Here is a 26,030-nt window from a genome sequence, read left to right on the forward strand (position 1 = left end):
GCTTTGCCATGTTAAGTTCCTGTAGCATCTAGTTTTCTTGCTTCAAAGTGTGCTACCTGATCTGAAATTCCAGGCTTGTGTTAATTTCACCAAGTCTGAAACCTGTTATCATTTGCACTTTTGCCATACTTGTTTGAACCTGTTAATGGATGAATTGGACGTAGCTCAGTGTTCATCTTTTGTCAAGCATCATGAGTGGATCCCTGCCATGTATTTTGTTGCCATGTTTGGGTGTTGTAGCATATTTATCTTGTTGTATTTAGTGGGTCACTTGCTGTTTATCGCAGACCGGTGCCATATTTGTTTTGCTTGCCATTTCCAAACCGTGCATCCGATTCCGGCGATCTTTATATCGATTTCAACCGAAATCACCTCACCTTTCCAGTGGCACTCTTGGATTTCTAAGTTGAGGCCAGGTCCAATCATTCCTTTCCAAATCATGCATATGCATCACATACCGCATCCCGCATATCATACCTTGTTCATGTGTTGGTTTGTTTACTATGTTGTGTGCTTCTTTCCGGTGTTTGCTTCGTCGGGTTGGTTCCGGTAACGTCACGTTTGGGAGGACCCATTCGACTACGTCTGTTTGTCTTCTTCATGGACTCGTTCTTCTTCCTTGCGGGATTCTAGGCAAGATGATCATACCCTCGAAATCACTTCTATCTTTGCTTGCTAGTTGCTCGCTCTTTTGCTATGCCTATGCTGCGATACCTACCACTTGCTTATCATGCCTCTCATATTGTTGAACCTAGCCTCTAACCCACCTTGTCCTAGCAAACCGTTGTTTGGCTATGTACCGCTTTGCTCAGCCCCTCTTATAGCGTTGTTAGCTGCAGGTGAAGATTGAAGCTTGTTCCATGTTTGGAACATGGATATTCTTGTTGGGATATCACAATATCTCTTATTTAATTAATGCATCTATATACTTGGTAAAGGGTGGAAGGCTCGGCCTCATGCCTAGTGTTTTGTTTCACTCTTGCCGCCCTAGTTTCCGTCATATCGGCGTTATGTTCCCGGATTTTGCGTTCCTTACGCGGTTGGGTTATAATGGGAACCCCTTGACAGTTTGCCTTGAATAAAACTCCTCCAGCAAGACCCAACATTGGTTTTACCATTCGCCACCTAGCCTTTTCTTTCCCTTGGGTTCTGAAGACTCAAGGGTCATCTTTATTTTAACCCCCCCGGGCCAGTGCTCCTCTGAGTGTTGGTCCAACTGAGCGATGTCCGAGGCTACCAGGGGTAACTCTGGGCTGGCTTACCCGATGTCTTGCTCATCCAGTGTGCCCTGAGAACGAGATATGTGCAGCTCCTATCGGGATTTGTCAGCACATCTGGGTGGCTTTGCTGGTCTTGTTTTACCATCGTCAAAATGTCTTGTAAGCGGGATTCCGAGCCTGATCGGGTCTTCCCGCTAGAAGGAATATCCTTCGTTGACCGTGAGAGCTTGTTATGGGCTAAGTTGGGACTCCCCTGCAGGGATTTGAACTTTCGAAAGCCGTGCCCGCGGTTATGGGCAGATAGGAATTTGTTAATGTCCGGTTGTAGAAACCTGAAGTTTATCTTAATTAAAATACATCAACCGCGTGTGTAACCGTGATGGTCACTTCTCGGCGGAGTCCGGGAAGTGAACACGGTGTTGGAGTTATGTTTGGCGTAGGTTGTTCTACGATCACTTCTTGATCATACTTTTATCGACCGTGCTTTGCCTTCTCTCCTCGCTCTCATTTGCGTATGTTAGCCACCATATATGCTAGTCGCTTGCTGCAGCTCCACCTCATACCTTTACCTGACCCATAAGCTTAAATAGTCTTGATCACGAGGGTGCGAGATTGCTAAGTCCCCGTGGCTCACAGATACTTCCAAAACCAGCTTGCAGGTGCCGATGAGACCGTGTAGATGACACAGCCAAGCTCAGAAGGAGCTCGATGAAGATCTTGTCCTTTGTGTTGTTTCATTCTAGTTGATCAGTAGTGGAGTCCAGTTGGGGTCGAACGGGGACCTTGTCGCTTTTGGGGTTCTTCTTTTATTTTGGTTCCGTAGTCGGACCTTGATTGTATCTGTATGATGTAATGCTTTATTCATGTATTTGGGTGAAGTGGCGATTGTAAGCCAACTATGTATCTCTTTCCTTTATGTATTACATGGGTTGTGTGAAGATTACCTCACTTGCGACATTGCTTTCAATTCGGTTATGCCTCTAAGTCGTGCTTCAACATGTGGGAGATATAGCCGCATCGAGGGCGTTACAATGGGGTGCTCCCAGATTCCGGGTTCCCACATGACGGTGGCAAGGCAAAAGAGGGGCTTCGTGCAAGGAACAACTCGGACATGGAGCAACACACGGTCCAACTCATACATCGCAAGCATTCATCCACAGGCGTCGTCTTGGTGGTATACCTTCGAAGCATGTGTTTCGGGCGGAACGAGTTCATAGAGGGAAGTAGGTGTTTCTCGCGACGGTACTTGAACTTGACGTTCACGTTACATGGGTCTTCGGCGACGGTCGTCGTACATGGTCCGGAGTGGTACTTGCATCTTCGGACTTGTCGGTCTTGATTCTTGCGACGGTAGCGGTATACGTTTCGCTTTAGGAGAGGTACTTAACGAACCCAACGTCCTCGGGGCGACGGTAGTGGTACACATGATGTCGGGGTACTTGTCGGTCCGGTCTTGGCGGTGTAGATGTACACGTTGTCGGGGTACTTGTCGCATCACCGGGTGTAGTCGTACACGTTCGAAGCGGAACTTAGCGTATCCATGTACTTGGCAGTCTAGGACGTAGAGGTACACTTGTCCAAGTGGAACTTGACGATGACGGGGTCTTCAGGGTACTTGGCGCTTGAGGTTCCAATCCGGTTTTGAATGCGTTCACGCAACACATCGCAGGAGCAAGAGGCAACAACTTGGTGGGGTTCTGGCCATACATGGTGATCTCAAAGCTGAGGTGAACGACACTGTTTGAGAAGGCAAATGACGGCTGTGATGGGGCATGAGCAGAGGCCAAGGAGCTCGATGGGGCAAGTGGAGCAACATGCGGCAGGGGTGTCCATGAAGGTGAGCAGGGAAGGCATGGCAAGAAGGCATGGGAGGATCCCGTGGCCGTGGAGGGCTAGCGGCGGCCTGGACAACGATAGAGACGGGGCTGGAGATGGACAACGAGGAGGAGAGCTTGGGGTCGAGCGTGGTGGCGGTGGAGCAGAGGTGGAGTCCGGTGCAGACCGGCTACGGGGCTCGCTGGAGGAGTTGAGGGATGGCAGCGGCAGCAAGGCCATGGAGGCAGGGTCGGCCTGCAGGTGGCCGAAGGCTGGCCGGGGTGACTGCCGGCGGTGAGGAGGAGGCAGAGGGGAACGGGACGAGGGCGTGGCGTTGGTCTCTCTCTTCCTCTCTAGCGGTGCATCGAGGGAGGAGGGATCGAGCACGGGGCGTGCGCTGGAGGGAGATCGAGAGGGAGGTCGGGGAGAGGGCTGCGAGCGCGTGCGTCTCCTGGCGGCAGAGGGAGAGGGAATCGGGAGAGGAGATCGAGCAAAGGCTCGCTAGGGTTAGAGGTTAGGTTAGGTGGGCTTAGGGAGAATAGTGGGAAGCGGGCCGGCCTGGGCCTTGGAGGCCGCGGGAGGCTGGGCCTAGGCGGCTGCGGGAGGCCTTAGAGGAGGTCGGTCTGGGTCGGGTCAGAGAGGCCCGGTTGGGCTGGCTCTCCTCTCTCCATCTTATTTTCTTTAACAGAAAACAAGAGAAGAAAAAAAGAAAGAAAGAGGGGGGGTTAGGGAACGAAGTTGGACTCGCGGATAAATTTCCCGGACTCACAAAATACAAGTGTTCTGAGAGAATAGAAAAGGCCAAGATTAAAAGATTTAAATTCAAACTCATTTGATTTGAATTCAAATGATTTGAATAGGAAGTGAGGGTTGGGAAGGTCCAAAAATGTTCGGATTTTTGGTGGAGCTCCGGAATATGATGAAAGAATATATGGCAAGGTTAGAGACCAAGAATTAAGATAACAAAGGCATTGGGATAATTTGCAAGTGTGTTATGGTGATTTCCAAATTAATGAAATATTTATAAAATCTCCCTAAATATTAGGAGGGTAAAGTTATAAAGAGAAGTCACTCTTCCCTCGATTTAAATGGATTGAAGATCCACACAAATTATTTAGTTGAGATGCAAAAGATTTATGACATGATGCAATACACATGATGCAAAGATGAATGCAATAAACCAACAACCCACACGATGAAAACCCGGAAACCCTGGAAGGCACCTGAAGCTCCGGTCTTGGGGCGTCACAGGTTTAGCCCCAACATTGGTGCCCCATATAGGTCCCGCTATCCGGTCACTCTGAAATTATGGAGGTATCGATCACCGATCAGATTCAAAACAACGTATCTTAGGGCCGGACTCTCAAGTCATCGGTTCAACCAAAAATCAAAAACACATCAGATCGCCCTTCCTTCCTCAAGAGCTGAAGGTTCACGATCTCGAATCTATAGTCTAGCCTCGCTCTTTATCTCCTAACTCGACCGAGGACCTCCACGTGCGGATGAACCAGAAATCTGCATGCCAACTAACAGAGGATGACAAGCCTGACCAATCAGAGGGAGCCTGGAGCTCGGACTCAAAGCTCGGCCCAACTGGTTCGACCTTAGTGCCATAATCTCGGGAGGAACACTTCGGATCGGCAATCCCGCATTAGGGCAGGGTTAAATTTTTTGTACCACCCATCCCCACATCGAGTACTACCCGAGTAACTCGGGACCACCCGGTGTCTGGGATCTAATCTACGTTAAGCAGCAACCTCATGAGACCGTTCGACAGTTCTTGATGTGTTTCTCGTTCTCAATAAAAAATCCAGACTGTCGCGTGATATGTCTCCATCATATCTAATGTTTGATTGTTTCATGCCAATATTATACAACTTTCATATACTGTTGGCAACACTTATATTACTCACTGGGCCCGCCCGACTTTCACAAAGGTCTCAAGTCAAGGTAACCGTGTGTCCAAAACATCAAGGGGGAAACCTGAGGAATCACCCTCAATGGATCCCACTCGATGTAATCATCATGGTGAACGTAGGAGGAATCACCCTCGAGGTTCACACTTGAGGGGTTGCACGACAAAGTTATCATCGGGAGTGGTGAAGGAGGAATCACCCTCCGTAATCCATGACCGATTAGCTACACTACATAGATATCATTAGCAGTGCTATTCGAAGTATCACCCTGGGCACTCGATAGTATCTCTGCAGAGTCGAGCAACAAAGGGGATGTGATGTGATGTGTCGGGCTCTGGTCGTCGATCACGTTGATTGAGTCATCGGTCAACAAGCCGGGGCAACTAGGACAAGGTGAGGGGCCAGTGATGGATCACTAACCAACCTATACTAAGGAGTTTAGGTTAAATAGGTAAGGTACAACAATAGGTCACAAAAGCAGGCTATGCACCAGAATAGGAGCAAACAATAATAGTAGCAAAATCTAATGCAAGCATGAGAGAGAATGGACTAGGTGATATCAGAATGATCAAGGGGGGTTTGCTTGCCTGGAAGCTCTGGCAAAAGGGAAGAAGGGTCGTCGGTGACGTAGTCGGTCACATGGGAATCAACAGCGGTCTCAGGGTCTACCGGAGAAGAAGAGGGGGAACAAATAATAAATACAAAGCACACATATGCATGACATGACTACGGGCAGAGCTAGGGGTGCTCTAACTCAGTGTTACACACTAGTGCAGAAAAGCCTATCTATGGCGTGCCAAAAACAGTCTTGCTGGCATAGGAGCCCCACGCCACCAACATGGCGCCAGTGTTAAAAAATAGTGGTGGCGCTGGAGCCTATGCTAGCAGTATTATACGTGTTGCTGGCATGCGATTTTTGCAACACCGCCACTATATTCACTCACCTAGCGACGCACAATGTAATTTGCACGCCACGAATGTTTTGTGCACAAAAAAGGTTTTTGAACACCATGTAACATTTAGCATTTCACATTAACACTAAGTGCATACTATATAACATTACACAGTAGAACAGTACCAGATAATAGAACATTAGGAGTTGATATTTAAGTGGCTACTAGCTAGCTAGATCTCACAAACATAACCAGTTAATAGAAACATACGAGCTAAAACAGTACTAGTACATAGCGCTAATACACAAATAAGCGGTTCATTCATGTATTGCCCCGCCACACACATAGTTCTAAATGAGGTCGATGACCACCATCATCCTCAAGCCATGGCGCCATGTGCTTTTGTGACTAAGATGGCCTGTCCAACCTGGAGATTCTTTCAAGCAAGGAAGTTGTTCCATCCCGCGACGCTGAACACAGTGCGACCGTCCGTGTCCAGTGCATAAGCACAGTTCGTGATGGAGCCCCTTGTGGTAAGGCATAGTCCAACAATGCATGCTTCATCCGGCTCGATGCCACATCTCTCACTTAGCCTCTTAGGTAACATCCCTTACGACCTTAAGACCTTATTCTATTATGATTTCACCCCTTAAGACCTTATTCTACACACAAATCTCTTATTCTGATAACATAAAGGATGAAGGGGTAGCTAGGCAGGCTCGATGCGTCCATGTAGGCTATGAACAGTGGCCGAGCGAGCGGGCAGGGTAGCGAGAAAAGACAAAGGGGAAGCGAGCGGGCAGCTCTAGAAGAAAAAGACCTAGCCCACGTCACCCCCGCAACCCCCGCAGCCGCCTACTCCCTCCCGCCGCCGCCTCGGCCCATCGCCTTGTAGCCTCGCCCGCCCCCACTATCGTTGCCAGGAGGTGCAGCCACCGCATTCTCCTTTGACCAGATGCGTTGTTGCACAGGGAGAGAGGAGGAATTCGACTAACACTTTCGTGCGGCTCAATCCACCTAACCCGGACCGCATACTAATGCGAGAAAACTGCATTAGGCCAACACTCGCACCCAACTTTCTACCCCACAGCAACCCACCCCTCGTTGCCCACCTTCTTCCCCACCACGACCACCCTCGGTGCCCAACCGCTCCCCACTCCCACGGCGCACCACCACCCCACCCCTCCGGCGCGCCACCACCTCCCAGCCCCGCGGCACCCCACCATCCCCCACCAACTCCGGCACACCTCCTCTGACCTCCCTCTGTCGCCCCGATGCGCCTTGCCCCCTCCCCACGCATCCCCTGCGACTGATCCGGCTGGATCCAGCCCAGCCGCCCCTAACAACCTTCCTCCCTCCCTAGGTCGGGGCGCAACTGGTGCCGCCGTGGTGCCCCACTCCGCCGCCTAACCCCACTCCTCCCCCTGGAAACCACTTCCCTCCCCGTGCCACCTTGCCCTGACGACAGATCCGAGCGAAGCTGGCCCTGCCGCGCCATAAGTAGACGGGATCGAGCAGCTGCCGCCCTTGACCCCTTCATCCATGGCGCCTCGCGACCCTTGGGTCGTCGGGATCAAGCAGACTGCCTCTCATTGGCGCCTCTCCGCGCATCTCCTGCCGTCCAACCTTGTGCCTCGACAGTTGGCAGCCGCCTGCAGCAGCTGTGGTCCGAGGCCGCAGGAGCGCCACCTCACCTGCATCCGCCATGGCCGCCCGGAGTGCGTGAAGAAGGTTAACGAGGGTGACGACATCCCTGCCGCCGGTGAAGTTCACAAAAGGCCTTTTTTGCTTTTTGTTTTTGCAGATTTTGGATGTGCACTTCATCTTGTGCGGTTGCCCACTATAGTGCGCTTTCGGTGTCCGCTCGTTTTTCTGTTTCAGTCTTTCAGACCACAAATCATTAAATCAAATGCTGTTCGCTGGGGAGTAGTTCGTGGTTCTTGCAGATCGGGTCAGGCGGTCCGTAGCATGTGCGTGCAGTGCAGTGCGTGGGTGTGTGCAGTGCATCGTGTGGGTGTGTGCATTGCTGAACAATGGTTGTGGAGAACCAGAGGACGAGCACCACCTCCCTGCCACCGTGTTGATGGCCAAAGTCAAAGGAACCCCCATGTAGTGTGGCACTAGCTATTCTTCTTCCACGGGTCAAACAGGAGAAGAAAAGTCGGGGTCAAGACCACTCTGCCTGTGATGCCCCCGATTCAATCATACACTAATCATGCACGCAAATGTGTACGATCAACATCATGGACTCACGGGAAGATATCACAACACAACTCTAAAAGTAAATAAGTCATACAAGCATCATAATACAAGCCAGGGGCCTCGAGGGCTCGAATACAAGTGCTCGATCATAGACTAGTCAGCGGAAGCAACAATATCTGAGTATAGACATAAAGTTAAATAAGGTGCCATAAGATGGCTAGCACAAACTGGGATACAGATTGAAAGAGGCGCATGCCTCCTGCCTGGGATAAGAGGGGGATAGCTAGTCCTATCAAAGACTACGCTTCTGGCAGCCTCCACCTTGAAGCATATAGAAGAGAGTAGCTGGTAAGTTCACCAAGTATCATCGTATAGCACAGCCCTACCCAACGATCCTCTCCTCCTCACCCTGCGAGAGAGCGATCACCAGGTTGTATCTGGCACTTGAAAGGGTGTGTTTTGCTAAGTATCCAGTTCTAGTTGTCATAAGGTCGAAGTACAACTCCGGGTCATCCTTTTACCATGGGACACGACTATTCGAATAGATCAACTTCCCTGCAGGGGTGCACCACATTACCCAACACGCTTGATCCCTCTGGCCGGACACACTTTCCTGGGTCATGCCCGGCCTCGGAAGATCAACACGTCGCAGCCTCACCTAGACTCAACAGAGAGGTCAGCACGCTGGTCTAAATCCTAAGCGCACATGGGTCTAGGCCCATCGCCCATTGCACTCCTGCACATTGCGAGGGCGATCGAAAGCAGACCTAGCACCCTTAATACAAGCGCGGGCTTACTATCTAATCCGGTGCGCGCCGCTCCGTCGTTGACGTCAAAAGAGCTTCGGCTGATACCACGACGTTGAGTGCCCATAGTTGTTCCCGCGTAGCTGGTTAGTGCGTATAGGCTCATAGCCAGACTTAGATCAAATACCAAGATCTCGTTAAGCATGTTATTTTGAAGTAACCGCAGACGCCGACTAGGACCAGGCCCACCTCTCTCCTAGGTGGTCTCAACCCGCCCTGTCGCTCCGCCGCAAAGATCCACTCAGAGGGCCGTCGGGACAAATGTCCTTTCAACACCCAATAAGTGAATCACTCGCGGGTACTCTATGAGCCGACCCGACTTTAGTCACTACATGTATCATATATTATGTATATAAGTATATACCCATGATCACCTCCAGAGTGATCACGGCTCGATATTATAGCATGGTAGACGGACAAGAATGTGGGTCACTGATGATAAACTAGCATCCTATACTAAGCATTTAGGATTACAGGTAAAGGTAACAACAATAATAGCAAAAACAGGCTATGCAGCAGAATAGGATTAACCGGAGGCAGTAACATGCTACACTACTCTAATGCAAGAAGTAGAGAGAAGGAATAATTGACATTGGGTTGATCAAGGGGGGGGGGGCTTGCCTGGTTTCTCTGATAAAGGGGGGTCGTCGGTGATGTAGTCGTACTCAGTGGCATCAGTGCTGGTCTCGGGGTCTACCAGAGAAGAAGAGGGGGGAAGAAACAGTAAATATGGAGCAAACAAAGCATCACAAAATATAATAAGGCAATACGCGATGCCATGGGTAAGCCAACGCAGGGATAGGTGATACCGGCGAAGGGGGAAAACATCCGGGAAAGTATTCCCGGTGTTTCACATTTTCGGACAGATGGACCGTAGGGGGCCGGTTGCAGCTTTGCTATACTAGGGACGTGTGGTGGACCAATGGGTTGCGTATTTGGTTTCGTCACATTTTTCTGCGCAACTTTCATGTACATAGTATTTTCATCTGACTTATGATTTATTTTATATTAATTTTCAAAGTTTTATTGATATCCTAGAATTCTCTGGAGTTATATTAATACGAAATTAAGAGCAAAATGCTATGTGCACATAGTGAAGTGTACACAGCAGGGTGCTACAGACTGACATGTGGGGCATGTTGACTGAGTTGACCGAGTCAACACTAACTGGTCCACTAATGAACAGTACGAGTGGGGCTCGGTTGTCATTGACTTTAGATTAACTAAATATGTATTTAACCGAGGTGGTCTCGCATGTTATTTCTATTAGAGTAAACTAGCAAAAGACCCGTGCATTGCAACGGGAGAAAACATTGACTATGTTGCAATGAAAGAAAAAGAATAATTCTTTTTTATATTCCTACCTTACCTTAATAATATTAATTAAAAGAATGACTTAATTGAATAATGCAAAAAATGTTGAATAATGTATGAAAATGCATGGAATAAACGTTAGTACAAGTATTTTATTTTATATATAAAAAGGAAAAAGTATGTGTTTACCTCCAGCCGGTAGGGCCGTCAACAAAGCTCGGACTCAATGTACTGTTTCGTGCTCGATTAACTTATTTTTTAGTGGATCATGCTGGATTAACTATATGCTTAAATTTGAGTTCAACCTGCTTGCCTCGTTCGCTGGTCTGGCCAAAAATCACACTTTCAAGGTCAATGCAAGATGGCCACTTTGACTGGTTGATATGTTAAATAGAGAACATGTAATTTCCAATAGATCATGATGTATTGTGCTCTAAATTTGTACTATTTCCTCATTGGTTGCTTATTTGTGATTGGTAAAACAACTATGAGAGCCTATAGCTTAAGGGCATCTACAATGCTACTCTTGTGCAGGAGCCTAGAGTAAAAAAACATCAAAAAAAAAGTAAGTGCCTTCTTCTCGAATGCTAGACGCTTATCACGGGCTCTAAATACGTAGGGCCGGCTCCTAGTTTATTTACTCACATGTCCAGGGAAAAAGCAAGCGCTCGATGCATCTATTGGCATCAATAATGCGGCATCAGACGCGGGGCGGGGAACAACTAAGGTAGCTGGCGATCTATCGGGAAATACTCCAGCTACCCTAGTGTCCACCACTGGCGCTTAGCATTGGAGATGCCCTAAGAGACATGCAATCTGTATATATCTGGTATCAAGTCGCACAAATAAATTTTGTAGTTTAATGCATATATAATCTGCCGGCAAACATATATGATTATCTGAAAGATGTGGTACACATATATTCGTATGAAAAAGGCACCGCCTTTGGCTCAGTTAATCCATTTATAGACATATACTAGCACAAATGTCCGTGCGTTGCAACGGGTACTATAGAAAAATGCCTAGAAATGCCTCCATCATATATAGATATGTCTCAGTTTTGATGTAAATAATTTACGTGCTAGTCTGCTAGTATATATATATATATCTACATGAGGGAGATGGCACAAAGTACAGCTGCAGAAATTCTACAAATAGCTGGCTTGGCAAAAACTTGATAAACTATTGCTGCCAAATTAATTCAAACTAATACCTTTCATCACTTTTCTACACCATACTACAGGTCACATCCATGTGATACAGAAAGCCTTATCCAACATGACAAAAAGGTCGCACTCACACCAATTTGAACTAAAATCAGCAGTGCAAAAGAACACCAAATGAGTAATTCTTTGTTAGAGAAGCACATGTGGTCCTCTTAGTTTAGATAAAACTAAATTCAGGATAATAGCAGTTAGGTAGTTTTTCGAACCCAAGAAGCTCAGTGACTTGCGTGACAATTCACGGCTTCATCATGTCCATCTGCACCTTTGACATGTTCACCTAAACACAATAAAAGAAACAAATGTTTACCTTGGACTTGCATCAGATACCCTCTCTACACTATTCGCCTCCCATTGAACATGAACCAAAAAAACCTGGCGGTCGAGCTTGTGGGCGAACTTCCATATCTTGAGCATCTCAGCATGCTTGTTTGAGAATTGGGTATCCTGATCAGCCAACAACCCCTGCAAAAACCACGGCAAATCAGACTACCTCTCAAAGATCTGAAGAACAGGAAAAAATAATAGATACTCTGAAATTAAATGGCACATGTGGTTAGCGATCTAGGAATCAAAGATCAAATTATATATGGAGCCTTTGGCCAAACATTAGATGATAATTTGAATATGAGCATAGAATATGGCAATCCCACCTGAGAGGGTTGTGGTGTTCATATCCGTTCACTCTCACTGGAGCTATTCATGCTTTGTCCTTCCTCATCTCTGTTGCGCCCCAATCCAAATCTGCAAAGCATCCAAATCCATGGCAGAGAAGGGGATATTAGAGGTTGGCACAAAAAATAAAATCCCCGAACAAATTGCTACCCATTCTTTCTGTTCCCCCTTCTATTCAACCTTAGAATCCTTTAATTCAAGATCTTAAATTTGTCCTTGTAGCCAGTAGAAAAAAGCAGAGTACGCACCTCGTCCTCGTCTGACGGGAGGACGTACTTGGGGATGGAGGTGTCAGGAGGCAGTACTTGAGCTCCAAATCGGAGCCGTCCTCCTCGAGGCGGAGGAGGCTGGGGGTGAGGAGTTGGGGCGGGTGAGGAGGCGAAGAACAGGGCAACGGCGGCGCTGCTGGAGGATAGCTAGAGAGGAAGACCGGCCGCGCGTGGCGACGTCGAATCCTATCCAAATCGGAGACGTCCGAGTTGAGGCCGAGGAGGCTGGGGGTGAGGAGTTGGGGCGGGTGAGGAGGGGAAGAAAAGGGCAACGGCCGCGGTGCTGGAGGGTAGCGGGAAAGGTATACCGGCCGCGCGCGGCGGCTTGATTCATGGCGGCGCTGCCGTGCCGTCCCCAGGAAGAGGACCCGTGCTGTTGTGCGTACTCAGAGAGGACAGGCCGCCGTGCTATATTTTTTCCCTAAAGGCCAAGCCGAGTCCCAAGCCAATACACGAAACGTTTTCCCTTTGTTCACCAGTCAAAACTGTACTGCAGGTTAATTATCAAAAAGCACAGGGACTTCTTTGCAAAAACGCCGCGACGGTGAACCCGAAGACCCAATCCGTGCTTTATTATTAGGGGGAGATTCAAACAGAAGAGTACATATACATTTTGTGTGCCCCTTGTATGATTTTTAAACGGTGTCTATGCTGAACAATAGCTTTGAATACATAATTCAATTCCAAAAAATACAGTCAACATACAGAGGCATTATGGTTTGAAGTTGCAGTATAGTTGACCAAATGTAATGCAAGACACACTTGATCTGAAAAGGGTTTTTTTGCGGGTGATCTAAAAAGGTTATGTTAGTAATGAAAAAATATAGGCGGCAGCATGTAAGAAAATTTTGTTGTAATGTACGTCTATTGGGTGAGATTAGGATTAGACCACTGCTTCCTATTAGGTGTAAGATGCTCCCCTTTCTCAATTTCTTCTAACCAAGTAAGCCGATTGGTTAGTGCCATTCGGTCCTCGACAGAAAATGGAGTCTCTTCCTTCAACAAAAGAAATGATTTATGACCTGAAAATATAACCAATAAACAATGAGTGAATACTTATCTTTATTTAAAGGGATATAAATTATGGTTCTTTGATTGCTCTACCCATTAATCTGACCACTTATATTAAGCATCTATCACAGATATATATGTATCATGGTTTCCAAAAGCTATTCCCCAAGAGGATACAGCAATAAGAAGCCAGGGGGTGAATCATTATCTTTTAGCATGGACACCATGATGTTTCAGCGTTCTGGCATTGCATTGAACAGGACAGAACCTTCTTGGCAGAGGTGCATCACTATTACCTTCGGCATATCGAATATTGCCACTGAACAACACTCATAGTGCCAAGACAGAAATATTATTATAAGGTATGCTAATTCAAGTGGTCATCAATAGCAAGGGAAACAATGTGTTGTATCACTGCTGTTATATATCTGAAATCTCAGTGCACATCACATATATATTTTCTAGCAATACCAAGCTTTGATCTCAAACAGAACATATCCACGTTACCCTCAGGATAACTGAACAACAATACCTGATAGTGGGTCACTTAGTTGAATCCATCCATCTTGGCACCAAATCGAAAGTTCCGGGTAGCTCCAGCTTGCCAAATAAAAACTGAATGATTATGTTTTATGCACCTAGGTGATATCCCTGTGCAGATCATAATGGTTATACTGTGCGTGTTACCAACTTTGCTAGCCACATCACATGTATTTACACCTAAAGGGTTGAAGGACAAAACATTCATCACTTGCTATGAGTAAAGGAAAATCCTAAAAATTATATCCATGGACTTGCAAAGACAATCAAGAGCAAAGGCTGATGTGAAAGCTTACATTGGGTGTATATATGACTCGTCTTATTCCACCGAATTGTACTGATAGCACAAACATTGTAATTTGGAACTAACTGGACAGAAAAATATGATGCAAGTTTATGTCCTCTCGCATGAAACATATCATTATAGCTGCAAAATCATGTCATGGAATAGAAGCTACCATTAATCATGTTTGTGCAAGAGGCTGCAAAAACTCTACCTATATACTCCCTTTGAATCACCCTGGTAGCAGCCAAGCCCTCTGCCGTTCCGCCAGCAGTGAAGCCACTATGGTCCACCCTGAGTTCAGTATATCCATATTAGCTTCATTTCAGCCAGTTCTCTCCTGATAAAACTAATTTGCTTATCCGTTTCCTGATTAATTTAGATGTTATATGAAGGTTTCATCAGGAAAAGAATGTATTCAGTTTGTACAAGTTCATGAATTGCCCCTGCTTCAGTCTGCTACTCATGATATTATTGCTAACCTACCAGCAAACATTCTAGAGGGACTAAGCAATGATTAAAGAGTAGTACTATATAAATTTCTCTATCTAGAAAATTATGAAAAAGATCTTAAACTACGACTGTCAAGATTACATTATTGCAATACGCGTACCTTCAAGTGAAGAAACATGGCCATGCTAGCATTGATCCTTGGCGGAATCATCTGGCCAACAAAAGATAGAAACTGAGATAACTGCAAAGCCCAGCTGAAAAGTGGAGATACCAGCAAGCAGCTGTGTTTATCTAAACAACAATATATTCTGTGCTTCTGAATATTGACAGTACATAATATTCAGTTTATATAAACAACAATATATTCTCTGAAGTTTTAGTTGCTTTCTTTTATTTCTCTGAAACTCTCTCAAGTTGTACTCACAACAAATATATAAAAGTTCTGTTCCTGTCATTTATAGTTGAAATACAGTTCTGCTCCAGAGAGTTTTGTATGGTGGCTCCAGTAATAAAAGAATACGAGGAAGACAACAATATATTCTCTGAAGTTTTATAAATACAGTTCTGCTCCATTTATAAATACATAGGGTTAGGTTTTATCTACTGGAAACACCAATAAACCTCACAAATAGTTAGACAAGATTAAATGTTCAAAAATTCAGTTAACTGGAGATTCCAGTTTTCAGGTTTCAGCATTTCTAGTTCTCAGATTTCAAATAGTGTTAATGAACATTTGCACATTAACACTGAAATCTGAGTTTATAACACTTGAACATGAACGCTGAAGATTATCTTCAGGATTAAAGATTTCATTGCTTCAAAAGTGAAGGGTGAAAGGCCAAAAACAGGCAAAAGTGATTGCATATATGCAAAACTCAGCTAGTAATTCAACCTGAGTGCTAGCCATGGAAATTGTTTTAGAAATACTGCAGTTGTACAGCAAGTAATTAAGGTAACATACTCCAGTTGCCAGGGTTGAGATTCATGGAAGGCCATGGAGCGAAGAATGGCCGTAGCAGAGGCACAGAGTTTTTGCAGCAAAGTGGGGACAAAGAAGCAAATTTTGTGCAGCGGGGAGGGGGCACAGGCCGGTCGGCGCCGGCTCCAAGGAAGGCACATGGAGCGTCCCTTCCACGGCCGGCGCTACCCGCTCCTTCTGCAACCACAAAATGAGACAGACGCCACCCCGTACTGAGAGGTCTAAACTCTGAAGGAATAACGGCAGGACGGTCACGGAGCAGCAGTACTTGGGGGTCCAGGACGCGGTCGACGGTGCAGGGCGAGGCGAGGTGGAAGATGCCGTAGCAGCCGCGCCCGGCGGCGAGCATGGCGGCACCGTCGAGGAGGTCGCACGGGAAGAAGCGGACGCGGGCCTCGTCATGAAGTTGTCGGCGAGCCAGGCAACGAAGTCCTCCCGCGACGATGGCGCTTCACGGAGAGGATGCGGATGATCTCGGCTAGCGCGGGGCAGCCGGTGTAATCCTCCATGAGAGAGGGTCCACCGCCGCCATCCGACGGCGCGCGGCGGTCGGCGCAGCCGGCGCAGTTTGGCAGCGGAGGGCGCGCGCGGTGCGTCGCGGGTGTCCCAGAGCTGAGCGCGCGGGTGGAGGCTCGTGAGCGGGCAGAGGTGCAGCCGCGGCGGCGGGCGAGTTGAGGTCGGCCGCGTCCGGGAGTGGTGCGGCGGCGGCTAGGGGGATTTGGCTCGGCCTGGCCACGTACGAACATGTTATTAGTACCACCTCATTTATATTACGATTTTGTCAATACAAATTATAAAAACGTATTATGACATGAGAAGAAAGCGTATTGTAACGGTGAACCCGATAAAGTCAATCCATGCTTTATTATTACTAGCAAAAGGGCCCGTGCGTTGCAATGGGGTAATAAAATTGCGGCGTTCAAATCAATCCATCGAGGACATAAATAAATATCTAAATGAGTATATAAGTAATATATTAATTCAAATCAAATGAAATTGGTGGCTGGCTGCACTTAAGAAATAGTCGTGCTAATATGTGCTAATATTACACATTTAGTAATTGACTACACACAAGCTTATAGGCCACAATTTATTCTAAAAGCCTTGGTTCAATTTAGCGCGATTGAAACATTCATTATCCAGTGTGTAAAGACAAACTGTGACTTTATATTTGTTTTTGTTTGGAATTTTCTTTTTAGACATAACAATGAATGCAAGCACAACACTAAATTAGAAATTGTTCTTCTGAAATTAATATGGCATGTAACTATGCCGGCAGAATAGATAACCATTTAAACGAGTACCAATATAAGTGAGTTGCCTAGCCTGTACTCTATCATCTGCCTTGAACTACGGTGCGAATAGCCTCTACAAATATCCTGAAAGAAATCATCAGTAATAAAATTTAGAGCCATGATAAAATCATGTTTCAAGTTATTACTGTTGACACTACTACTCGTATCCAATCAGCTTTAGCCCAAAAAGTGATATTTGAACCAATCACAGAGCAAAATCAAATATGGATGTTTCTTGTCATGCAGATAATATTGCAAGAAACTACTGTGTATTACTGGTAAAATCCAGTAGCTTACTCAATCAAGTGTTTGCCACTACTTTTATCAGTTTTCATTAATCAAACAGTATAGCGTACAAACCTGACATCCAAAAATAATTCAACTCTCAAGCAAATATGCTTCAGTCTCTCAGTCTTGTACAGACTTCTGAGTAATAGAATAGAACAAACTTGGACAAAAAAGAAGGATGCACTTACTTAATTTGAGGTAGCAGCTTCTATAGAGCAGACGATATGGGAAAACATGAAGAACTTAAAGAAAAAAAAATCAAGTAAGATGCAAGTAACAGCAGAAAAGAATTCGTGACCTCAAGCAAATATATGTCACTCACCCAGACCCAACTCCTCCGTAAAGACTTCCGATGAACATAATAGAACAAACACCTGTGTTTTGCCACGGAACAATGGCTAGTTGCTAGAATTACTGTTTTTCCCTTCCCTTTCCGTATCTCCCGTTCTCCACTAATAATAAAGTGAAACTTCTTATAAAGCCAAATTGCATAATGTGGATTTTGAAAGGAAAAAATGCACTACAACATGAAGTGATGTTTGACACACAACCTAGCAAACAAATAAAGATTAATTTGGTCAGAACTAAGGTCAAATTGTGCCTGACTCCGTAATATTATTCTTCATACACAATTAATCTTTTACTCTAATGTGTTACAACACAACACTTAAGAAATCACTTACACAACAGCAGAACCATTCATAGTGATAGCCGAAGACCTTCACTATTAAATATATGTGCACCATGATCATGTCACAAACATGCAGAAGAATGCCCTATCAGCTTGAGAAACTTCATGTTGTAGATATTCCCACCACTTTGTTGGATTTGCAAAGATGCATCTATATTTAAAAAGATTACAAATTCAAATTACACTTGCTGAAATAAAAAGTCATTTTCATAAGATCTAGAAATCCAAGATTTACACAAAGAGAAGTTACATAATTTGATTTATAGGTGAAGAAATTTTGCTGGAACTATCACATTGCATCAGATGATTATACTGTGAGCAGAGTATGTTTGTATACTACTTACAACTGCTTGAACTTTGCGGCGCATAGAGAAATATAAGCAGAGTTCAGCGCAGTTACATGTAAACAGAAATCTTCTCTGCACATCATAGAGTATTTTCAGATTGCGGGATAGTTACATCAGATTCCCATCAAAGTTCAAGTAGAAGTAGATAATATTAAATAAAATAGCTTCAGTTTGATCTGTTCCACTCCTTTTGCTAACACTTCAAATTTTTGAAGAACCGTGGCTACCTCTTGTAAACCACACTACTGCAAACCCCAAAAGAGCTCTTGTTTTTTAAGAAAACAATCTGAAGCCAGCATATAATTTAAAGTTGAAAAATATTTTTTTACTGAGACAATAGTATTATTTAAATCCGTTAAATCTACGTAGTGTAATTATGTTTCTAGTAATGTGCAGGCATGAAATATAATGTTTTCAAAAGTCTATATTAAGGCCAGAAGCTTGCGCTCAACTATGCAGACGAAGGGCAAGTAAATAGGCACCGGCAAAAACCTGCGATTTGGTGCTGGAACAACGCCGCGTTGCAGCGGCGGCGTCATGGAAGAGCGGCGAGTCCTCTTAGGATGAGCGGCGAATCCTCGCTCGATTAGGCGGCTCACACGTTGTCAGAAGCAGCGGCGGCGGCGAGCATCTGCGCTCAGAATACTTTCCTCATCCATATGCTGATTTACACAATGTCATCATATAAAACAAAGCTTGATGATGCATTATACCAGCAAAACATGGACATAAAGAAAGTTGAATCTTGACCAAACATATACTTAAAAACAAAAACTCAAATCAAATACTACTGAAGTTGCTTGTCTATTACCATGAGAACTAAAATACTTCGTATTATTCAGTTAGTATGTAAACAAAAAGGATTTTGTGATATATCTTTCTATGAACTAAACCAAACATAATTCCTTTCTAGGGCTGCATCCAGAAAAGTAAGGGCCTGTTTGGTTTACGCCTCCAACTTACCCTACCAAAATATTGGTCATGCCAAATTCCTTATGTGTTGTTTGGTTTGTTGCCAAATATTTGGCTGCCAACAAAGTCCATTGTTGCTTCCTTCACAGATTCTTGCCAAATCTTTGGCCAACCCTGGGCGTTGGAATCCCACTCCAAATAATTGGCAAGCCAATATTGGCAGGGCAGCTATAGGCAAGAACCAAACATACCCTAAAATACATTGCTTGTGGTAGTAGTGGGTGAACAAGCAGGCCACGAACAGATGGATCTTCATTGAATCTTGACACTGAATCCATCACCCCATCTTCTGCGCAGTTCCAAGGGAACTCCGACAACAAAGATTTTATACTGATTTCCTCACAACCCTGCACTTTAAATCACCTATCAATACAACCATGAGTTCACCTCTATGCTTGTAATGGATAGGCAGAGAGAGGAACATGTAGAACCAGTAGGAGGTCCTCGCGCTGCCCATCGATCGGCCCCTGCTCCTAGCTTCGCGTGCTCTTGTTCCCCAACCAAGTCTGCATCCCCTGTCAGACCGTCCCCACTCTCGCACGAACGCGGCATGTACGCGCGGCGGCGCCTGACTCCGCTCCTTGGCTCAGCCGCTCATCACCAAGGGGTGGAGAAGATGCTGACAAACGGAGTTCCGGCGAAGCCGGCAGATCGGCGGCACGGCGATGTCGAGCGCCCCCAGAACGGATAGACAAAGAAGAAAACTGGCCGCGCGGCCACGCGCGGCGACGGCGCCCTGCTCGAACGCATCGGTAAGATGGCGCGGGGCGGGAGTGGAGGCGCGGTGGAGTTCGAGATGGGATTGGGAGGGCGAGTGGCTGGCGGCGGCGGCGGCGCCCTGCCCGAACGCATCGATAAGATGGGGCGGAGTGGGAGGTGGCGGCGCGCTGGGGCGGGGCGGGAGGTGCTGGCACGCTGGAGGTCGAGAGGATTTGGGAGGGCGAGTGGCTGGGTTTTTTTAATTTTCTTTTCTCTCACCCGTACCGCTTCGGGTTGATTTATTATAACGACTGCGAATTAAATAACTAAAGCATCAGAGACTTTCTTGCAAAAACTCCGCGACGGTGAACCCGAAGACCCAATCCGTGCTTTATTATTAATTAAGGAGAGATTAATTAATTATTAATTATATATAGGGAAGAGAAATAATAAACTAATCTAATTAGTACTACTAAACAGAATAGGGCATGCGTTAAGTAATGGGCAGAGCTCAACCGGTTGTGCACGGCGTGCTTAAGCTAGCATGGCCAGTTTGCACGGACAAGGTCACAGCCGCCATGCTCGGCCAGGAGTGGCTGCATGTGGGAGGGGCGCACAGGAGCGAGAACGGCTGGGCGTGCGCGGGCTGGCGCATGGACGCGATGCGTGGCTATAAGCAGCAGCAGCAACAATAGGGAGCGGGAGTGGCGGGCAGAGCAGCAGCGGTGGCTGAGTAGTGCAGCAGCAACAGCAGTGACCCGGGGCAACGCGTGCTAGCGCGGAGGCACGGACGGACGCGGGCGACGCACGCGGGGACACACGGGGGCGCGGTACGGGGATGGACGCGGGCAGGCACTGGCTAGCAGGGGCGCGCGCGGAGACGGCCAGCACGTAGCCACGACAAAACGGCGATGGAATAGAGGGGGGTCGAGGGGAATGGGAGTGGCGCTCACGGGGGGGAGGCGAAGGACGCAACCGGCGTGGCAGAGGAGTTCCAGTGAGGTAGATCAGGTGCGGGGCAGCGGTGGCCGTAGGCAAGGAAGACGCGTTGATCCAGTGGCGTTGTTGCGGTGCTGCTCGATCCAAAGGGCGAAGGTGATGGGGCCGATGAAGGCGCATCCCCGAGATATGCTCCCAAGCAACTGCGATGACGGTGGCCTCGGCAACGACGGCGAACAGCGTGGTCGCCGCACTCGGTTTCCAGCTCGATTCCGAGCAGAGGAGGAGGAGGAGGCTCGATGGGGAAAGAGGGGGAAACAGTCGAGAGACGACTAGGGTTTCCGGGGAACGTAGATACAAGTCGCAGGGGGCGACGTGGAGGCCATCCATGGCCAGGATGCCATGGATGCAGGACATGCACACACTCTGTCTCCCTGTGAACAGAAGATTGAAGAAAAGGCCCTAGGTGGGTTGGGCTCCTACTGTAGCAATGGGCCAAGTGCACAATTCCATTCTTGTTTTTTTTCCTTTTCTTTTTTTTTTCTGTTTTATTTTTGTTTTTAAATCAATACAAAAGTTGCACCAAAAATAGTATTAATAATTATGCCACAACCACAATTTACTTGGCTCCTAAAATAAATTAGTTTGTAATTGTTTATTACTTTAAAAGCATTTAAATAATTTTTTTGCTACTGCTTTATTCATTTTAGAGTATTTAAACATTTTATAAAAGTGTGGTTTCTCCACCATAATTACCTATTCATTATTTGTCACAACCCGAACATTTTAGTTTTAATATTTAAAAACCTTTGTTGTTTGCCTTGATTTTAAATTTGAATTTAGATGGGGTTTGAATCAACGCGAGTTTAACAACAGCAATCGTGGTGACGTGGTATCATTAGTAGAGGGTTACTATAGCTTAATTATCCGGGCGTTACAATTATCCTCCACTACAAGAAATCTCGTCCCGAGATTTAAGAGGAAGAGTAAGGGGGAAAGGTCTCGTTACGATATTGTAACGGATCTTCTCGGTCTTGGTTGCTCTTCTCGAAGAGGTCGATCCATAGCATTGATGTCTTCATTCCTATGCATCAATACATCTTGATGAAGTTGTCGTCCCTCCTTTAGGATCTTCACCGAACTTACGAAAGGATAAGAGGGGAAAAACTCTATAAGGATGGGTTCCAACAAGATTGAGCATCAGCCGGTTAACTCATGGGAAGAAGCATAAGTATCTCTTGAGTTGAAACTTAAGAATTTATTGAGAGCAAAGTAAGAAGGTGACATGAGAAGTTTCGAATGGATAGGCAATCGTTCGATGCATGAAAGAAAGCATGAAAGGGGTCCAGAGCAACAAGAATAAGTATTGCGTCTGATACCAGATTAGATCATCTCTAGGAAGGTGGCTGGTGATCTTCATACGAAGCCAATCGTGAGGAATAACTTCTGAGATAGGGGTGTACCAAAGAGTCAGGTTTCGATCCTGTGGAACTATGGGTTATGGGCCCACCATTTGGGTTAAAAGTAGGAGGAGCGGTGACATCTTGCACGATCATGATAGCAAGGCATGTCAGAGGGTAGCATGTTAGTTATGTCGGCAACAACATCGGTACCAAGGGCGAGAGACGAAGAGAACCATTTTCCTACTCGTTGAACGAGGCGAACCAATAGGCAAAGTTCCCGTCCATCGGTGGCTACTGGAATGTCATCAACAATAGTAACATGGTCTTGCTGACAGAACTGTACAGCGAGGTATTTACATATGCAGGAGAATATTACTGCTTGGATCATATAGATCACAAGAAAGGTTAAGCCAAACAATGGAAAGAAAAATATGATTATCAGATTAAACAGTACAATGGAAAGGAAAATGTGTTTAAACACATATTTCAGGGGTATATCCTTCCCAAGGACAAGCAGAGCATGATATCCATGACATGATATAATGTAGAAAACCCTTTAGGTAAGGGGAGAGAAATTTCGTGACATTACCCATACAATGGTGTTTGGATAATTGAGGAAGAAACATTTAGCATTGGGATTCAAATGTTCTTGTTGAAAATTGGAGTACCACAGACATGCTTCGAGATAGCATCGACATGGTCTTCAAGCAAAAGTCGGACTTGGATACACAAAGGATTCATCAGGAACAACTTATAGAATAAGTCTTACAATTTCCTCATGGAAGAATGGGTTAACCTTGCTAAAAAGGAAACTATAACAACAGGTCCTCCGGCCAGGTGTGCTAGGCATGACATCACCTTACCGGGTCATATAAGGACAAATGTTATGACTCTTGGAAAATGTTCCAACCATCATATCTAACTGAGTTTCAGATCTTATTGGGGTCAGGATACCTCAGACTCAGGATGCCTGAGAAGAAAAGGTGCGACACAAATTGACGAGAAGACATCGTAAGATTCTTGGGAAATGAACTATGGAAGTGAGTTTCGAAACAAGAGTTCATCCATAAACCAAGGAGAGGATGAGGAGGTGGTTAATGGACTCAGCGACATTTCATCGAGATTTCCAAAGGATGGATTTCCACAATTATGTGAACAAGGTAACATATTGGACATGTCGAAGTATATAATGAAGTATGTTCGAGGAGAATATACTCTGGTGAACATTGATCAAAACGTGCACCTAGAAGATGGACTAAGTAGCACAATCGATGTTAGAATGGTGATTCAATAGCCAATAGACTAAGAATCAAGCTATCAACCATTAACTCCAAGCAATAGGGTTGCTATAAGTTTTGAAATTACACCTCTCAGTCCATTTGTCAGTATTCCGGTTAGAAATAACACGGGGACCAAGGAAAGAATGGTGATGGTGATAAGTATCACTTGTATCAAGAATTCCCAGGACGTGGTGAAATTCCCACGACATTCTTGACATAAAAGATGGTAATACTCCAAGGTAGATCATACACAAGCTGGATAGAAAGAAACCCAAGGTACTACACAAAACATGAACAATTTTGTGCCGGAGGGAGGGCAATAAAGTTGTCGTTGATAACTCAAATCATCAAGGGGCAAGGATGGTTCCCATCAAGAATTCAATTGTTATTCTTTAAGAGCTCAGAACATTGATGATGCCAGATATTTAGTCGAGAGGTTTCATGAAGATGTAATCGATCATCGATGACACCAAGCAAAAGCAATGGTGAAGTGAGGGGTTATTGTAACCACGGATTCGACACAAACTCGGAATCAAGCTTGTTGCTCAAGGTAATATGATATGACGAGGAAGATCGATGTAGGCTTAGCTCATCGTCAAAATTTTGTGCTCCGGGACGAAGGACCAGGTAGCACAGTTAAAATTTAGCACGATAATTATATAACTAATCAGGCTAGGAATGGCTTGATCGGGTACGAACTCGTAAGTAGAGAAGATTACTAAGATTTGTTTAATCATGGTGCGTACTCGATTCAGTAATCGGCGTCCTTGAGTGTCTAACAACTCAGAACCCAGGAAAAATTGAAATCAGAGATAATGTAATACTTGGAGAGGACTCGTATAAGAAACATGATTCTGTGATATCATCAAGATACCAGAGGGTAATACTCAAAAGTAGGACAAAATAAAGGTTGTACAGGTTTATTGATCTGTAGAAGACAAGTATTGCAACTAGTCCGAGAAAAGGAATAAAAGAGTATCAATATGGCCGGAACCACAGTTGCAAAGGACCAAGCATAGATACAAGATGAACTTATAACAAGGGATTATTATTAATACAAGAAGTTTCCATGATAAGTTCCACATCAGATCCATGGGAATGAACACAAAGTTCAAGGTCGACTCCCATTTCTCCAAAGCACAACCTTACATTCACTTCTCATTTCGAGAATGGCATTAGGGTTGAAAGTTTTACCTGGTGAAATACCGGATGAGTATAACCCATGAAATCTTTCGGGTTCACAAAGATTAGGGAAGGCATAGGTTCAACCCATCAGGGTATCTTATGAACATATACTACAAAGTTCATGAGTAAATAACACGGCTCGGAAGCAAAGCATGGTTGATTTTTTTACCAAAGGCATTATGTATCAGGGGAAGAACTCACTAGAATTTTCCATGTGAGAGACATTGTCGGTTAATAACCCGTCAAAGGAATTGGTGGTCCACAGATGATCTGATGTGAGTACCGGTATTCAATCAAAAGAAGAAAGAATGCAAAGGCATCGGATTAAGAACAATCGAATAATTTAAAATTTAACTACAAAGGAATTATGATATCCAAATCAAGGGATCAGAAGCAAACACTTTGATTAAGGATGGATAAGTTGAATAGACTTAGGGGTACAATCGACGTCAATTTGATTGGTCGAGAATCGAGATCTAGCTCATGTTTAAAATGACTTATGAACTGGAAGGATGAATTCTAGGATCTAATTGAGGATTGCGAGCATTCACAACATATTGAATCAACGGACTCCAAATGATAATAACAAGGGATGCCAATAAGATTATGAGACTTATGGGATTAACCATAATGCAAGCAAGTAAGAATTTCAAATCAATAGGCTACTCAGGATTTTCGGAAGACCGAATGGTATTTCAAAGACTATTGTGAAACACATGAATAACTGGGAATGAGTGGATACTCAATAAATGCGAGGAATTATCCGTAGGGGTATTTCTGCGGCAAGGAACTACAAGGCAGTAGGCACAAGTATTCTCGGAACAATAGAGAGAATTTTGGGGTATCTTGTAATAACAAGATCAACTGGGAGTAAAAGTAAGAACTACAAGTGTATGTATTTATCCGTAGGGATATATCGGTGGTAGGGAATTACAAAAGCGACGGGCACAAAGTCTCGAGAAAACATGGGATAGTATCTTCGAAATCTTCTGGCGCACCAAGCAATCATCTAGATTGAGGGGCTCTCCGGAAGGAAATAGTTACGAGAACCTAGAATTAAAGTCAGTAAAAATCATTTAATCCGAATAGAAGAGAGATCAGAGTCCCAGAGTGTAGACGAGGAATAAAAGATCCTAATACCATCCAGTGGCGACGTGGGTCCGTAAGCCACACAACCATGTTAGTAAAAGTTTTGCAATGTCTAGACTCGACTTCGTCCAAAGAGTGTGCAAGGGGGATTCCTATAGGCAGACAGCTCTAATACCAACTTGTGATGCCCCCGATTCAATTCTACACTAATCATGCACGCAAACGTGTACGATCAAGATTAGG

At 45.3% G+C, this 26,030-nt stretch overlaps 1 long non-coding RNA gene across 43 annotated transcripts; it reads right to left on the reverse strand.

The window, feature by feature from the left end:
* Nucleotides 1-9,472: 9,472 nt before the first annotated feature.
* LOC123188896 (uncharacterized) lies at nt 9,473-20,167 on the reverse strand. Of its 43 annotated transcripts, none has more exons than XR_006495346.1 (10): nt 19,624-20,166; nt 18,713-19,539; nt 17,866-18,024; nt 17,505-17,634; nt 17,371-17,424; nt 14,781-16,978; nt 13,877-14,461; nt 12,313-13,355; nt 12,043-12,133; nt 11,342-11,854 (listed from the first exon to the last, which is right to left on the reverse strand). It is a non-coding gene; the product is annotated as an uncharacterized lncRNA (long non-coding RNA). The 43 variants fall into 43 exon arrangements; XR_006495349.1 differs by having other exon boundaries at nt 14,781-16,327; nt 19,624-20,165; XR_006495339.1 differs by having other exon boundaries at nt 14,781-16,327; nt 16,904-16,978; nt 17,505-18,024; nt 19,624-20,165.
* Between the last annotated feature and the right edge of the window lie 5,863 nt (nt 20,168-26,030).

This window comes from Triticum aestivum, chromosome 2A (assembly GCF_018294505.1).
Source record: "Triticum aestivum cultivar Chinese Spring chromosome 2A, IWGSC CS RefSeq v2.1, whole genome shotgun sequence".
Lineage (NCBI taxonomy): Eukaryota > Viridiplantae > Streptophyta > Magnoliopsida > Poales > Poaceae > Triticum > Triticum aestivum.